The sequence below is a fragment of the Corvus cornix genome, chromosome 4 (assembly GCF_000738735.6).
Source record: "Corvus cornix cornix isolate S_Up_H32 chromosome 4, ASM73873v5, whole genome shotgun sequence".
NCBI classification, from domain to species: Eukaryota; Metazoa; Chordata; class Aves; order Passeriformes; family Corvidae; genus Corvus; species Corvus cornix.
In genome coordinates, this window is record NC_046334.1 from 41,331,207 (window position 1) to 41,338,776 (window position 7,570).

The window sequence follows — 7,570 nt, forward strand, 5'->3', positions numbered from 1 at the left end:
GCCTATATGAAGTCCTTATGACTTTGTTTAAGATGAACTACATGAGGGAATGTCTGACCTTTATGTGGGTTTATACACCTGTGTGATATGTAATTCATTGAGACCTTTAGACTCATACATAGAAGTGTGTTGGTATTATTGAGTGTTATGTTGCTTGGATTTTCTGGTATCAAGAGGTAACTTGCACTAAATGAGAGGCAGTTTATGACCTTTATTGATTCTCACTTCTCCTCTATCTCCCTGGGGAAAAGTAATTTTTAAAAAGCCAACAACCAAAAAACCTATCTCAATCTCATTTAAGAAAAGCCTTGTCTTATACTTTAAATCTTCCTCATTTTGTTTTGGAACAGAAGATATACATCAGTGCTTTAGTTATTATTTTGATTGATGGCAAGTGTCTCTGGTTGTCCTGAATGTCAATAAATCTCATAATCTTACTTGCAATAGATAGGTAGAAATTTTGGTAGGGGCAAGTGCCATTATTGATGTATTGAATGGCAGCATTAGTCTGGTGTGATTTTTTTGTACAAACAAGATCCCTGATCCCAGAAATTTTCAGGCTTGTTCAGGCACCGATGAAACACTTCATATATGCTGTGACAGTCTGGAGAACAACTAATTTGTCATAAAATAAAGTCATATTCTTTTGCTGCTCAAGTGGACTCTTCTAACTTGTAATAGCCTTCTCTGTAATAATTTAATAGAATTGTAAACAAAAGAACCACCCAGTTTTCCATTAAACTAGCAATGCAGTGTTTCCTACCACTACTGGTGCTTTGCCTAAGGTCTGAGGTTGAAGTATGACTTCTTGAAAGTGACCTGAGCTGTGAACAAGAAGTAAAGCCTCTCATTTCTTCTTGCTGGGAGAATTCAAAACCCTTGCAGTGGAGATCTAGAGAGGTCACCTAGTAAGTCCATTTGCTCTGCTTTCCCAGCAGATGGGAGTGGAACAATTTGGTGTAACCTCTTAGTGTAAATTTAATTTGTTCTGTGAAAAATTATTATTCTGCTGTAATGAAAAATGAATCTCCAATGCTGAAAAATAGAAAACTGGATGGAATTAAAATAACTCACAGTGGCACTCCTCATAGTAGGAGAACTGTGAATTCTTATTCTCTGCCTAATTTCCAGTATGTATGGAGGATTCTTTGAAAAATTATTGCTAGGTGCTTTTTTTTTTTCAAGTGCAATATCTGCATAAAATACATTCAAAACGCATTTCTACTTCAAATAGGAGGCAACATTATTTTGCTTCTGAGCAATAACAGCAGATATGCAATACTACATATTTATAGTGAAGCATTTCTTGGAGTAGTAAATTGATTGTTTTTCCTGTGGTCTTTGTGTTGTAAATCACATTACAGATATGTATAGACGTGTTAGAATTACTGTGGATTGTTGCACACCACAAGAAATTTTTTCATGTCGTATGCAGTGGAGTTCGGGGTTTCCTTGATATTGTGATGGGTTTTGGTTTTGGTTGGTTGGTTGGTTGGTTTTTGTTGTTTTGCCTTTTTTTTTTTTTTTTTTTTAATTTTCTGCAGTTACTCTTTAAGTTTTTGATACTCTTTTCCCATCACAATGTGATGTCAGCAAATAATGAGTCAGTTCCCATATTTTTGTTGGCTTGTTTATTTGTAAGGGTTAGAGAAGTGTGTGTGGGGGAACAATAATACCAAAGGAAGAGGACTGAATGCACAGGGCATGCAAGAGATTAAGGGGAGTTGATAGGAACTAAAAAAGAGAGTTGGAACAAACAAAACAAGAATCAGTTTCTTGAAGAAAGACCAACCTAAACAGTAGATACGCATCTGGGCACCTGGAACTGAAAATATGATGGAACACCTAGACATCCTTTCCATGCCCACAAAACTGTACCTCAGGACCTGAAAATTAAATGATGTGTGTGGTACAGGAAGTCTTTCTGTGCTAGGAAGTTGTAGAATCATCTGAAGTGCAGCATTGCCCTAACATGACTGTACTGTGCTCAGATCTGAGCTTATCATCACTCAACTGTGCTATGATTTGCTGCTCTACTTTGAGGTACCAGATTCAATTGTCAGCCCCATATCTGTACTTCCACTCCCATTTCTGCTGACTGTACCATCTGGTAGATTTTGTCTCCCAATAACCTCTTTGCTTATTTTTGTCCCTGAAGTCAAATACAGTCCCTGAAGTCAACTACAGTGATTTGGAGGATGGTATGGTTTTAATTATCACAGGAGATCTAAACAAATCTCTTCTGAGGTGTTATTGGGTGATGTAGCCTTCCTGAAGTTTACTGTGTTGCCTGTCCCTAGCACAGCATCATTTTTTGAATGATTCCTGTTAGTTGAGTGCTGCTAATGGAAAGGTGCTTCTTAAGGAAACATCATCCGTAACATGTCTGAATCTTCTATGTTTCTCTGCTGTGATTTCCTTTTCCTGTGCATGGTTCACTATTTAAGAAATTTAGGCACGAGTATTTTGGTTTTGACCTTGTGCCCAACATGTTGAGTAGGGAACAAGTAACACTCAACATATCGCTCAGTGTGACTGGGGAAGGAGGGAGGAGCAGTGTCATCCCATGGAGGACAGGGGGAAAATGTACAAGGGGAGTGACAAAGGAGCTGCTTCTCTCTTCTTGCCTTCCTCGGATGTGGCTGTTTTGACAGATGACTTGGAGCCATAGTATTGACTGATCCCAACTAATTTTCTGAACCCTATTGTTGGAAGAACTCAGCCGAACAGTTAATAAAACATTTATTTGATAAATAATGAATGAATCCACACAATCCAAAACTTTGAACTTCAAACTTTAAGATTGGCAGAATGGACAGGTGTAAGCACTAGAATTACTATAAACACAGGAAAGAAATAGAATAAAGAGGTTGTATACTTATTTCCAGTAAGTTTATATACTTTATATATATAAACTTCTTTTATATACTTATTTCCAGAAATGTTTTTATGGCTTTCAGTAAACCTCTGATTTCTTTAACTTTCACAAAAATTTCAGGGAAAAAGAGCAACTTTTTCATGTCTTCTAAAATAACTTTCAATAACTTGTCACTAGGTGGCGCTTTAGCTTTAATTTGTCTTCTGTTTAATGGCTATGATGAGAAAATGAACATCTAAAAGGATATTTTTATTTCTATAGCTGATAAGTAAAAATAAATAATTAAATTTCCATCTTCATTTGTGGAACTTGTAGAATTCAAAGGCAGCAGACATGTTTAGCTCCACATTTCTTCATGGCACAGGAACATTAAAAGACAGTAGGACACGAAGGCTGACAAAATCAAGTTAAAAAAAAGCCATTTGCCCGCAGCTCCCTGCCAATGGAACCCCACAGTATTTCACATGTTAATAAATATGCATAAAACCACTGAAAGAAACAGTCAGGGCCCTGAGCACATCTGCTTTCTCTGGGGGGCTTGGCTTGAGGCCAACTTGGGCTCAGTGCAGTTGTCTGGCCCTGAATCAAGGAGCTTGGGCGACGGGGTTGAGGGAAATAGCTGGGCGAACTTTGTGTGAGCCTGGCCCTCACACACTACTGTGCCTTATAAACTTGAAACAAATATAGACTGAACTTTAATAATGTATGAATGGTTCTTACCACCAAAACCATACCCATCTGTTAAAAATTTCTTTGTCTGATTTTCATATCTGGAAAAACCTGTAGTGAGATATTCTGAAATGGATAAATTGCTCAGTATTGGGAAGAGATGATAATCTGAATTATTAGTGTCCAGCATTACCTCTGAGCACAACCAAAGGGAACCATGCAGAACAATGTCCCAGGTACTACATGTTCTCGAGCAGAAGAATAAATAATATCTTGCTCTTCTACTACAGCTCTATCATTTCAAAGTGGCTGTTCATCTTAGTAAAACTTAGACCGCTCACGCAGGAAGAAAGAAATGCTCTTTCTATGCATCAATGAACAAACCAAAGATTTAGAGCTATTTGTGAATTAAAGAACATGTGAATTCAAGTTATACCGAGAAGGATGCTGAGAAAAACTGTTTGGGGTAAAGAGAATGAAGCAGTGGATAGGGGGAAGTTGAGGATATTGTGGAGCTTCCATCACTGGAAGTATTTAGGGCTAGGTTACACCATGGTGTAGCTGGCCCTGCCTTGCACAGGTGGTGGACAGGACCTTCCATCTGCCGCCTATGATTGTGAACAGCAATACAAAATCATGGGTTTCATTTTTTTTCTGTCCATATGTCTTTTTGAATATTTGTCCATTTGTTTTGCTTGCCCATTCTTTAACTGGTTCTCATTCTCCTCCAAGCAACAGAATTTTTTATTATGGACTTCATTTTCTTCCCTGCTTCAAGAGTTGTTGTTTTTGTTTAGAAGACTCAAGTCCATATAAAATCATAACAAAGTGAAAGGAACACAGGCAAATGAGAAGATAAAATAGGCCTAAATATGACTAATATAAAGATATGAGTTAATTGTCCATTCAATGTGATTTTTGCCACTAGCATGAGGAAGCACCAGGCTTTGCACTGACCTGGTTATCCAGCACTTGTCTGTGCCTCAGCCTGAGCTGGCCGGGGCTTAGTTTAACACTGTGAAGTGCTAAACTAAGCAGTGACTGCTGCCTGACCTGTTTTTGGCTTGAGTGATGGGAAACTGAGTGTGGTAAAGGCCAAAGAGAACCACTGTTAAACAAACAACAGCATGCTGGGGTATCAGGGCTGGGGGGGCATTGTTCAAACTTGACTGGTAAGCGAAGAGAAACACACCATGATAAAATGCATAAAAGATAATTTCAAGAGGATCTTTGGAATACCCAGCATCAACATCGTACTTCGCTCAGTTAAGGATTGAGTATGTGATAGTTGCTGTATGTACAACGTCCCTCCATCCAGCAGAAACCTCACAGGGAAGCCAGAAACCATCGACCTCTGGATGCAAGGGAGCATAGGAAGGGTAAGCACACATCAGAGAAAAGGGGTATGTAGTTGGAAGGGCTACTTTCTTTCTAAAGCAATTATTCCTGTATTATTAACATAGACTTTCTGTGTTAATTGGACAATATGGATTATTAAGCTATTAAAACATTAGCTGGACTGGCAATACATTTTGAACCTGAATGTGTGGTGCATTCCCTTTCATGCAAATGAAGATTTTAGTGGAACATAAAGTAAACAGAGATTTACTTTAGGTTATGGAGGCATACAAGGGAAAAATAGAGAACATTCTTAAGGTAGTAGCAGAACTTCAGTTTGGAGTATTGTTATCTGTTGATTGGAAAAAAAAGAAAATTACTCCTTTTGCAACCTTTTCTATTGCTTCTGAACTCCCATATTACTCTGCACAATACAACAGAAGCTCATCTTGGTTAGCCTCCAGGCACTACCTAATGAGAAAACACTGGTAAAATAAATAACTTATAGTGTCCTCATAAATACAGTTGATACTGACATATAAAGATTTTATACTCGGTTTTGGTTATTTTTTTATTTCTACAGAATGTTCTGTATTTGATATTCCCTTTTAAAGCTGCAGCAGTGAGGTTCATTGGACTGTGGGAAGGTCATATTTATACATAGAAAGCACATTTCTGTCTCTTGTGGCAGCAGGGAGAAAAGCTGAAAAACATAACCTATAGCCATTCTAGAGGCTTACAAGCTCCCACTAGTATTTGTAAGCAGTTTTTCTGAACAAAAATCCTCCTGATGTTAAAGTTTTTTTCCTTATTTTCAAAAATCTGACTCACAGCTGTCATGTGTGCGGCCTGGCGATACTATGTAAATGTCCAGACAAGATCAAGGGAAATCTCCTGAAGTAAAAATGTAGGCCAAATCTTCCACCAGAACTTAAGTACAGCAAATCTGACCTGAATTTCTTGCATTCCCTTTTATCTATAGCACAAACTTTAAAAAGATATTTAGATCACTGTCACTGGTTCCTCAAAGGTCAACAAGCTCTGCTGGAGCACTCCAAACCTGAGAGCAGCCTTGGTAGACAGGGGATATGCCATGACTTGGTGCACTCTTCCATTCCAGAAGTGAACCCTGGATCAACATTATCCAGACCTACAGATATAGATAAATTACGCCGGGAGAAGCACACTTGGAAAGGAGATGGGTAGGGTAATCTTGTAGCTGAAACTGGGATTTGACAGAGCTGATTATTTGAAGCATGTCATTTACCATTTTGTCGCTTCAAGACTATCACTTATGATCCCTCTCTGCACTTCTGTGCTCTGGCATGACTTGTGGAAGTTTCTGGAGTAAATACTACTGCTACTACTGCTATTATTGCTTATCATTAGGAAATTGTCCTCATTTGGGTCAGGACAGGGTTAGTTTTCTGGTGGTAGCCATGAGGGGGTGGAACCTGGAGCCATATTTGTTATTCTAGTGTAGGTTTTTCTTCTATACTGCCAATCACTAGTGGGTGTGGAAGTACTGGATTCTTGTTTCTGAGGAGGAAGGAGGCTCAGGAGGAAGAAAAAGGGGACATGTAGACTCTCACAGTGATTTTGTCCTTTTCTGGGGGAGCAGGTGGTGAGCAGAGAAGCGGGGTGGCACTGGTCCCAACTGGATGGTTTGTCCCTCATTGCTTTTCATTGTCTCAGGCTTGGGAAAAAAAATGTGGTGGAGGGAGTAGTGGGGAGGCACCAGCTGAGGTCACATTGCGTTGGACTTGGTGAGCATTTTCTGCATGAAAATCACCCTCTTTTTGGTATACTTTTGTAATTAATATTTTTGATGCTACTATGTTATCTCATGGCTTTTCCAGTAAATTGTTATCTCAACCTGTAATCTCTGCCTTTTGTCTTTCTCACTGGAGGGGACTGGGGAGAGGGTAGTGGCTGTGTGGGGCTTAAACCATGACAGAAATTAGAGCAATATTTTCAGCTGCTGTATCTGTGTTTGCATTGATGGGGAGACTCCATCAGTGTTTGCTGGGTGCACTTACAATGCTATACATCATACATACTTTCGGGCAGACAAGGTTATAGAGAGATAACCCATGTTTTCTAAATGCATTGTTTGAACACAAGGAATACCCAGAGCAGAATGACTCAGGTCTGCCTGATAGTGAGACACTTAATTTTCAGTGAATTTCTTTCAGTACCTTATTACTCACAATTGTATGTGGCATCAAAGCAGCCTGTTTTTGGGTGTAGGTTTTGATGCAGTGCAAAAGGTTAATTTGCAAAATGTCTAACACATGATGTTTCATTTATTCAAGCAAAAATCTAGATTATATCCTATGAATTTAACGGAAAGGATTGAGTAAATATGCTGTTAAGAACAAAAATTCTCTAGTAGCCCTAAGAATTACAGGATAACCAGTCATTATAAATGGACTCAGCTTATCTGTTTGACTTGAGCTAGTATTAGGGGCATTTCCCCAATCTAAAGCAATCTATGTCTGGCTTGCGTTCTCCATGAGCTGAGCTCACTTCACTAACTCTTATAACTTTGATTCTTGTTTTATTCATCTCTGGTTACAGCATAGCAAAACATTTTAAGGCCAGCTGGATGGGGAGAAAGCCTTTTAATGAGATAATTACCTTTTGTATAGAGGTGCAATTACACTTCCTTAATGAAGATTGCGG